We start from the raw sequence: 10,351 nt of genomic DNA on the forward strand, positions 1-10,351 counted from the left end.
TGGCCTGAAAATATTCAGTGAAGAGAAAGGATCAAATAATATTTCTCTGATGAGCCTTGCTTAAATAATTATTTCTTGCAAGGTGATATCATGCACATGTGTTTCATTTCCACAAACATTTTTAAAGTAATCATTATTCCAAGATAGTCTACTAGCTTAATTCCAGAGATTATTAATAAATCTGTAATATACCTTCTCAAGTAAGTGTTAGACACAATAAAAGTTTTTTTGTTATATTCTACAGATTTATACTTGGGAGGAAAAGGGGTATGGCTAACTTTTAATTATTAATACTTAAAAATGAATGTTGTAAAAAGAAATGTTAAACATGCGGAATGAAATATGTTTGACTTACTAACTGATGTATTTTCTTTTAATCTTTTGGTTACTCCCAGTAAGTAGAAGGGGAAATAAAACCACTGTGAAATTTGGTAGATTCAGGCAGTTGATTGTGTTTTGGTGCTCCATTTAATTATAGTACATTCTGTCGCTGGGCGTAGAATGTGCCCCATTTATCCATATGGCTGCTTATATATTTTGATTAGCATCAGATAATAGTGAGGAAATCAAATATACTGCTCAAAAAATAAAGGGAACACAAGATAAGACATCCTACTATTAAATACAGTACATTGTGTTGTTTAAGTGTTCCCTTTATTTTTTGAGCAGTATATAAACATAAAATAAAGAGACCCTAACATTAAAGTATAGCTTTCATAAGATTATTATGGTTGGCTAGCCAGTCAGCCAGATGGATAATCTGAATTTGGCATTTTGATCCACTTGTTCAGTATTTCCCAAGGATCTGTGATAGGCTGGTATTGTTGTTTGACGGTGTTAAAGGTATCATCCACAGGATGTAAGCTGTTCCACAAGTAAAGTTGCCTTTTGCAATTGATGGTACTAATTTTGTCACTGCTGATGATGTTCAAATGGAGCTCCAGATATTTTAGAATTGCACCCAGGGCACCTATTACTGTTGGTACTGTCTTTGCTTTCTTTTGCTGTGGTTGTTCTATTTCTACTTGCAGGTCTTTTTATGTTGTGATTTTCTCCAGTTCTTCTATTCTGCTGTCTCCAGTACTGCAACGTCCATCAAGTATTCAGACTTTTTTGTTTTTCTTAACAACATTTGATACATTTGGGGGGGGGGGGTTATCTAGCATTTGGGGGGGTTATCTAGGTGCCTATCTGAATTCTAAAGTCACAGACCACCTTAGCTTCTTCATTTTTCTATTACTTTGTATGTGTTGTGGTCCCACCAGTTTTTACTTGCAAATGGTATTTTTTTGCAGATCTTCCAATACACCATTGGAACATCTACTTCGTCGCCAGTCTGTGCAGTATTCTTGCATCAGCTAATTAGGTGGCCCACTGTTTTTTCAGCTCCTTTGCCACGACCACATTTGCTGTCTGTTGCTGTCTTGTCAATTCTGGCTTTATATACATTTGTTCTTCAAGCTTGGCCTTGTGCAGGCAGAATTAGCTCCCCAGTCTTTCCTGCTCTTAGCCATTGCCAGGTCTTGTTGTTAATCTGCTTGCCCTGCTATATTTTTAAATGTACTGGCTGTGTAATACTTTGCCTTGCCACATCTCTATTCTATGTTTCATTTGGTCTTTTTTGTAGGCCAGTTTGCTCTTGCCGATATTCAGTAAGCTTTATGGTGTGCCAGCTTCATTGCATCTTCTTCATTGTTCTTCAGATACTCTTCCAGTGCCTTTTTTTCTTCTTCAGTTATTTAGTGTACTTGCAACATTCTGCGTCCACCTGTTTTCCTTGGTAAATAAAGTCTGTTGCTTCATGAATGAAAGGAATGATGCATTGTTGTTATTTTTCTGATCATCCTGCCCAGGGCTTTTAGTACTGCTTGAGTCTAGTCCACTGTTCCAGCTCCGTATCTAATGACTTTTGAAGCTGTTAAATTGCCTTGTTGATATTTCCATCACTGGGTCTGGACTTTAAGATCTTCTTCGCTGCCATGATAGAGTCACTTCTAACTTTCTTCTTGACTTCACTGTTCTTGTTTCCAGCTTGACGGATGCCCAGGAATTTGTAGTGAACTTCTTCATCTAGACTCCTGATGTTATTTCCATTCACATTTCACTATTTTTCCTCATTTGATGGTGAGGGTGGCACATTTGTCTAGTCCAAACTCCACTGCAATATCTTGACTGTATCTTGGGACAGTGTTGAGCAGCAATTCTATTTCAGATGGTGTTTTTCCATACAGCTTCCTATTGTCCATGCAAAGGTGGTGGGATAGCTTGGCAGATTTCTTTGATGTTTGGTAGCCATGGCCTGACTTGCTCAGTATTGTTGACAGAGGAGTTAATGTAGCAACAAACTCTACTGGTGACAGTCTCCTTGAAAAATCCCTTTCTTGGTATTAACCTCTCCTAGTATTTCAACATTGACCAGTAACTGTGTCTTCCATTGTGCCATGATCTTTGCTCAAAGCTTCTACTGGTTCCTGTTATTTTTAGACGTTTGATTATCTAGTAATGTAGCAGAGAGTCAAATGGCTTATTATAATAAGTCCAAGCTATGTTCAACTTGGTCTTCCTTCTCTTGTAGTTTTTCAGAATCATCAATTAGGAGTTAATCTTCGTTCCTCTTCTGTTCGAGTGGTTTGCTCAGATGGAAAGAGCTTGTTTGCAGCTAGATGCTATTGGACTGCATCAGCTATCACACCAGTGAGCAAATCATTGGTAAGAAGGTAATTGGCCTACAGATAACCCGGTACAGGCCCTTTTGCTGGATCTTTCATTATCAGGTAGGTTTTGCCATATGTTAACCACTCTTCAATGTCACCTCTTTGTGGTATGTTGTTAAACTGCTTGGCAATGAGTAGATGTAGACCAGTCAGATGTTTCAACCAAAAACCATGCAGTTCACCTTCACTTGGTGCTGCTGACCGATTCCTGATTTTCTTTGACCTTTTCTTCACCATTTCTACTGTTATTACAAGTCCTGCTTTATTCTTACCCACCTCCTTTAGCCAACCTGCATTCTTTTATTTCTTTGGGTTGTCCCATAACGACGCCCAGTACTGCACTGTTTCTTCCCTGCTGGATGTGGCTGGTGCACTGCAGTTTCTCCACGGATGGATTGGTGGAAACATTTCTGATTTGACTGAAATTGAAGATTCTGCCTGTAGTGTGCAAGTTGAGCTTTGTATCTGCTGATTTTCTGGCTGTGATTGTTATTTGTTGATATTTCTTGATCTTCTTTGGTCTTCTTGTTCTTTAGCTTCTTGTCTTTCATCTGTTCCAGCTTGCTTGCATCTGATCTTAACATGCTGTTTTTATTTTATAACCTGATCTTCTGTTTTGGTGGTGTACTGTTTGGCTTCTTTTCTTGTTTGTTGATTTTGCATCCCAACATTTTCAGTTATAGCTGCAGCCATGCTGTAAATTAATTGGTTTGTTTGCCCAGGATGCTTGAACCTCTGGCATAACCCTCATCCTCCTTGGAGCATGCAAGCCCCACAGTCCCATCAAGTGACTCATTAGAAGTTTACTGCTCTCCAGATGCATCATTGACTGTTACCAATGCATATGATTTACACAGACTTTAATCTGAAGTCAACAAATGTGCATTTATCATGTGAATATTGGCAAAAACACCCAGCCCTACTTCTATAGAAAGAAGATAACATGCCATTTCCAAGCAATAAGGAAGGGAATTAGTATAATTAAAGCAAATCAACACATTTCCTTTTACGAAAATGGAAAACTACCGTACATACCTACCTGGGATGCAAACACAGGTGCTATCTCTACTGTGAAAAACTAATTGCTCGTGACCAACAGCTACAACTTCAGGATCCATTGTAATGACTCTGGATAATGGCAATTGAGCATTGGCAATCATTTTACAATTTGTAGAATTATGTGATGTCTTAAAACCTGGGTGTACCTGAGCCTTGCCAGAGCTTAGCTGCAGGATGAGGCTTATCTGAAGCTCACAAGCTTACCCAGTTGGGTTTCTTGGGGTTTGTATATGTAATAGTGGTATATTCTGATAGGATGGGATGGAAGATGAGAATTTAAACTAAAAGAGCTTTGCTGTACCAACAGCAGCATGTTGGATCACAGAGAGTCCTACTTTCATCTTTTTTCTTCTTGAAGAAAGGGAAATTCTAGTAGGAAACTTACATTACAAAGCTGTGTTATGGCCATTTCTTTCAAGTGTTATAGATTGAATCCATTGTAGTTAAGGTGGATCCAAATAGATCAATGGATATTGATTATGTTACGTGTGACTAAATTTGGTAACAGTTATACAATAATGAAGACATAAATATGTTTGTGTGAGAGAGGGACTTCCTCTTTTCTTGAGGATGGAAAAAAGTAAGCAGAAAACCGATTAGCATCCACCAGCAAGTTATTGGTTTGCAATAAATTAGAACACACTTTTAATATGAGCAATAGATTTTTCCCTCATTTAGACCATTGAAAGCCTTACCATCTAGTTCAGGGGTCTTCAAACTTGGCCCCTGTATGACTTGTGGACTTCAACTTCCAGAATTTCTCAACCAGGCACGCTGGCTGAGGGATTCTGGGAGTTGAAGTCCACAAGTCATAAAAGGGCCAAGTTTGAAGACCCCTGATCTAGTTAATCAAATGTAGATTCATATTTGTGGAGTCACAAATTTACAGCTTATTAGTGTCCTTGTGTGAAGACCTGCCTCAAATCAGTTCTCCCAAGAAAGCAGAACTCTTGAAATGGCATCATTTCAAAAGGAACTTTTATTGGGAGGTGTTGACAGCATGAATGGAAGGCAGGATCTGAGGGTTTCCTGCGCAAAGCAAGTAAAAGTGTCCATGGTAACCCCACCCAAACTGTCCATCCAGACGGTTCAAACAGGCCAATCCGCAGGTGTGAAAACGCCGTGGGAACAGTAATAAGGTGCCGCTTCCAAGGCTGTTAGAGGTCTGCACCATTTCTTCCACGCTTGGAGATAAGGCAGATGGCCGGAGGTACATTCCATTCCCACCGCATTAGAGACAAATCAAAGAGGATAGAGCAAGAAACATAGCAAAGCAAATACACATCAGCACCTCAAGCTTCCCCCTCACCCCCCCCCCCGAAGAATGGTAGAACCCAAAAAGAATAAGAAATCCCATGCACCCAGAACATAGGGTTCTGATACCTTGGCTGGATGTGAGACCTTTTCATATATATTTTAGGCAAGCAGTATTGAAATATTTGAATTTCTGGCTCCTTAGTGCAGACTTGGTACTCCCAGAATTCATTTCTAGATGAGACTTTCCCATAGTAAAGATACAACGATCAGTTCTTTAAGCCATAATTTTATGGCTTAAAGAGTTGCAAGTGCATTATCAGGTTCTTCTAAATGAGTCTTTCATTGGAGAAATGGGCAGAGGACAATAAAAAGAACTGATAATGTCTACAGAAGTTGGAAAAAAACATTTTTAACTTTTAGCACTTAACCATCCCAGTTTACATTCCTCAAACACTTGTTATTTAGGTTTTTTGTTCAATAGTGATTTTTTTTTTGCCATTGGTTGATAAAATGTGAAACTAGTTCCCCAATTTCAGGATTTCTTTGAACTCACCTGTCTTGGATAATATTTCTGACACTCTATTTCAACTTGCTTTGGAAACTGAAGAGTCTTTGAGGAACAGTTTGTGATGGAGGTTTTTAAGGAAAATTCCATAAACTCTCTGGATCCTGGTTATTGGGGGCTGCTGAGGAAGTTTCTGACAAGACTGTTATAAAATATGTGTACTATATTACAGAACTTTTAAAAACCCCAATAAAATTGTATATATGTATAGATTAAAATGCTAACCAGTAACCAAAGTACTGCTTTAATGTTGAATACAAGCCACATTTATAGTGCACACAGATATATATATGTTGCTAGGCAGATTTTGCGTCTGATCCCATGTGAGAATAGAGATATCTGGGAGGAAGACATCCACTACGTTTCATCAAGTGTTTTCTAATATCTAACAGTACATTTGTTATAACCTGAGCCATACAAATATGTATTTATGTCTAAAATAAACTCAATAAACTGTGAATAAACAAGACCCCAGAACTGTATTAGTAGTGTATTCTTATGTTATTTGTTCAAAACAGCTACAAGGGGTACATGAAACTTTTAATATATTGGAAAAAGAGTTCAATGGAATATAAAGGTAAAGGTTCCCCCGCACATGCGTGCTAGTCGTTTCCGACTCTAGGGGCCGGTGCTCATCTCCGTTTCAAAGCCGAAGAGCCAGCGCTTGTCCGAGGACGTCTCCGTGGTCATGTGGCCGGCATGACTAGACGCCAAAGGCGCACGGAACGCTGTTACCTTCCCACCGTAGTGGTCCCTATTTTTCTACTTGCATTTTGACGTGCTTTCGAACTGCTAGGTTGGCAGAAGCTGGGGCGAGTAACAGGCGCTCACTCTGTTACGCGGCACTCGGGATTCGACCCGCCAAACTGCCGACCTTCCGATCGACAAGCTCAGCGTCCTAACCCACTGAGCCACCGCGTCCCCTTCAATGGAATATAGCCAGGAACAAAATAAGTTTTTTAAAATACCGTGATGCCTGTTAGTGTCAATTCTTATAATGACCTGGTAAACATGGATTGCTATCCATTGGTTCACATACAATGTCATTTGTGTAAATAAGCAAAGAGTTAACTTTGCCAAGTACCAAGGCTGAGCAGCTAGAATTTAGCTTCACTATAGCAGATTCCTAATTTATAGACAAACCATGACTTGTGGTTTAAAATAAACCTTTGTTTTTTCAACAAAATTCAATGTAATTTGTTCAGAAATGGACTCATATTTATTTTAAACCATAATCCTTGGCTGAATGTAAACACAACCAAACAATCCACCCGATGGAAAGGGAATTCTGTTTTATTTCTTCTTCCAAAGATATAGAAGAGGGAAGTGAGTTAAGTCTACAATTCAGGCAGTTTGCACAGACTCATTAGTGATGTTAATATTCCAGTATGGTTCTACAGGAGTTTAAATCAATTTGATCCATGGATTGAGAATCAATTCATCCCCAATCCTAGGAAGATTCTTCAGTTGGTTTACTACAGCATTAAGCCACAAGTACCTGACTAGCAGGTAGCATGTAGTGTGAACATAGCCTATTGTATTTTATTTTATGAATGATGGATAGAAAATCATTTTTTGAAACAGACTAGAAACATAAACAGCCTTGATGATAGATAGTGTAGGTAGGAGAAGGTGTTGTAGAACCTGAGGGTGGAGTCAAAAGAGGAATCAGCCTAGAGTCATTACGTTCCCACAGTCTTAAGTCCAACCCCTTTTGAATTCTGTTGACCCTTATCTAGTGCCAAATAGTACTAAGCATTGAGTTGATTCCTGTCTATAGGCATGAGCAGTTACAAATCAGTTTAATTGGAACGTCATGTGTGGTCATGATCTTTTGCACCTGACAGATCGATCTTTGCCTGATTCCTCTATACATTGTTATTTATTTACCTATTGGATTGTCAGACCATTGCTTTCTTGAGACTTTGGTGGTATATCATTAAAAGAATCATAATCAAACACATATAAGGTTAACATTTCAACAAATTATCAACTGAAATGTAGCAATTCACAATTCTTTAAAATACTAATGGCGTTATCCAACTAGTTAAAAGTTCTCTGGAACATCTCTAGCTTTAATTCTCAACTTAAACTTCTACTCTCTGAGGTCTTAATAATGGAAAGTTACAAGCAATTTCTCCCAGGCTATTAATTAGACCCATCAATTCTAACTGGAGAATAAGTATAATGGGCTCATGGTATATCACTTCAGCTAGTTCATAGGCTGCTGCATTTTGTACTGACTAAAGTTTCTGAGTGGTCTTTAATTGGAGCTACATGCTGTATGCAGCATATTATAGTAGTCTGGCCAGATGGCAATGAGAACATAAGTCACTGTGACAAAACTCCTGGTAAGGTCACAACTGGTAGAACATCTGTCTGACAATATCATTCATGAGTCAAAAGGACTTCCAAGTTATAGACCTGCTCTCTCAAGGGCAGTGTCATTGTCAGGAAGGAGAACGTGAAGCTGACAGAGAACCTTGATGGACAAATAATTATATTTTGCTTGAGTTTAATTTCAGCCTGTTTCTTCCTGTCCACACCTTAACAGAACCCAGACCCTGGAGGATTTAGTGGATAATCATCAGCATATTGATGAGATCATACCTTAACTAGTAGTGGGGAACAGCTGAGCCTTATGACACTGCAAATAAGAGCCCTGAAATGATCTCTCCTTTCTAGTAAGTCGTGGAAATACTAAAAGCACAGTGCTCCCAACTCTGAATGGCCCTCTAGAACAGTGTTTTTCAACCTTTTTTGGGCAAAGGCACACTTGTTTCATGAAAAAAATCACGAGGCACTCCACCATTAGAAAATGTTAAAAAATTTAACTCTGTGCCTATATTGACTATATATAAAGTAATTCTCTTGAATAGGAATCAAATAAACACAAAGAAAGTATTTTATAATTACTTTTCAATTTTTCCCACGGCACACCAGGCAACATCTCGCGGCACACTAGTGTGCCGCGGAACAGTGGTTGAAAAACACTGCTCTAGAAGATACCATGGTTGATGTTAGTTGGAATGATAGCTGGAAATTCTAATAGGATCAGAAGTGTACATTCCTTACATCTCAGTCCTGACAGGTTTCTCACATAATTCAGTTCCTCTGAAATACTCTTGTTACTGCCTTCCTAACACAATTTCAACAAGAAGGGCTAGAGAGAGGATGATAGTTGTCCAATACAGCTATATCCAGGGTGGGATGAGTTGAGAAGGAGTACTACAGCCCACTTCAATGTTGCAAAAATCACCCTCTTCATAGTAAAATGTTTTTTAAAATGTATAAACCTAACCAAAAATTACACAGAAATAAACATGCAAAAAGCAAGAATAAAACAACAAGCACGCTGTGAAGAGGAACATTCAGTGACACATTCTTCCTTTCACTTCCCTTTTTCCCCAACCGCTAACCACTACTTAAATATTTGTGCTGTGTTTTGAACACTGGGGATTATTGCTTATATCTGCTTAAGGTTTCATCTGTTGTTTTAATTAGCTTCAACTCTTCTCCCAAAAAGCATATTCCAAATGTCTAAATCTGCCTTGCTGTGTAATGTTTCATATATATAAGGAGATCCCTATTTAAATTGACTTAAATTTCTCTCACAAGCTTATACTGTATTATCAGTTTTGCCATTACTGCATATTCTCCAATGTTGGTTCTCCCATTTTTATATCGTTGGCAAATTTTACTTTTCCAAATTTATGCCAAATTTTGAGCATTTTTGCATGTGAGAAAATATTCCTTTTTTTCTTACAGCATTTGCAACATTTATTATTTTATTATCTGTCCATCTTGCCCTTATACTCCATCTGTAAAACACTATACTATTTTCCCCAAATTATACTTGGAATACATTTCATTATTTTTTCCCCCATACCTCTTCCCACTATTCTTCTCATTTATTTTGAGGGTTTACATCCATTTCATCATGGAATATTTAATTTGTTCTGCCTGTGCCATATTTCAGTATCAATATTTAATGCATCCCAATACTTGATCTTCATTCTGAATAAACAGTTCAAATTTAGTCATTTTACTCAAAGTTTCTCCTTTCTTCAGGTGACTGTTTACTCTTCCAGCAATTTGTGCCTACATTAGCTAATATAAATGCCTATCTTCATTGTTGCATGCTTGATCATTCGCTTGATTCAGCTCATAATTCCACTGCCTTCCACTTGTACACAATCATGACAAAAATATGCCTTGATATTATTTAGGAAAGGGCATGTGTCACTTACATGCCTTCATCTTGTTTCCAGCATATGAATAAGATAACCTGAAAGCTATTTATAATGAACCTTTTTGTATTGCAGAATTTAAAAAAAAATCTGAATGGAGAATGTCCATTCAGAAGCCAGATAGTCCATCCTTTAAGGCAGGGGTGTCAAACTCAATTTCATTGAGGGCCGCATCAGCATTGCGGTTGCCCTCAGGGGGCCGGGTGGGTATGGCCAGGGTGGGCGTGGCCTACTGGGTGGGCGTGGCCAGAGTGCATATGGCCTACTGGGTGGGTGTGGCCAGCTCTACATCGTTCGCATCAAGGGTGCCTATGGGGGCCTGGGCAGGAGTGGGACAGATCTGAGGGTCTCTGGCAGAAGGAGGGTCTCTGGGCCAGGGCCAAGGCAGTGGGGGCCGTTCCCTCACTGTTTCCAGGATGGCTTTGCGGGCCACATGAAACCACTTTGCGGGCTGGATCCAGCCCCCGAGCCTTGTGTTTGACATGTCTGCTTTAAGGAAACAGTGG

This window comes from Vipera berus (assembly GCF_964194415.1).
Source record: "Vipera berus genome assembly, chromosome: 1".
Classification (NCBI taxonomy): domain Eukaryota; kingdom Metazoa; phylum Chordata; class Lepidosauria; order Squamata; family Viperidae; genus Vipera; species Vipera berus.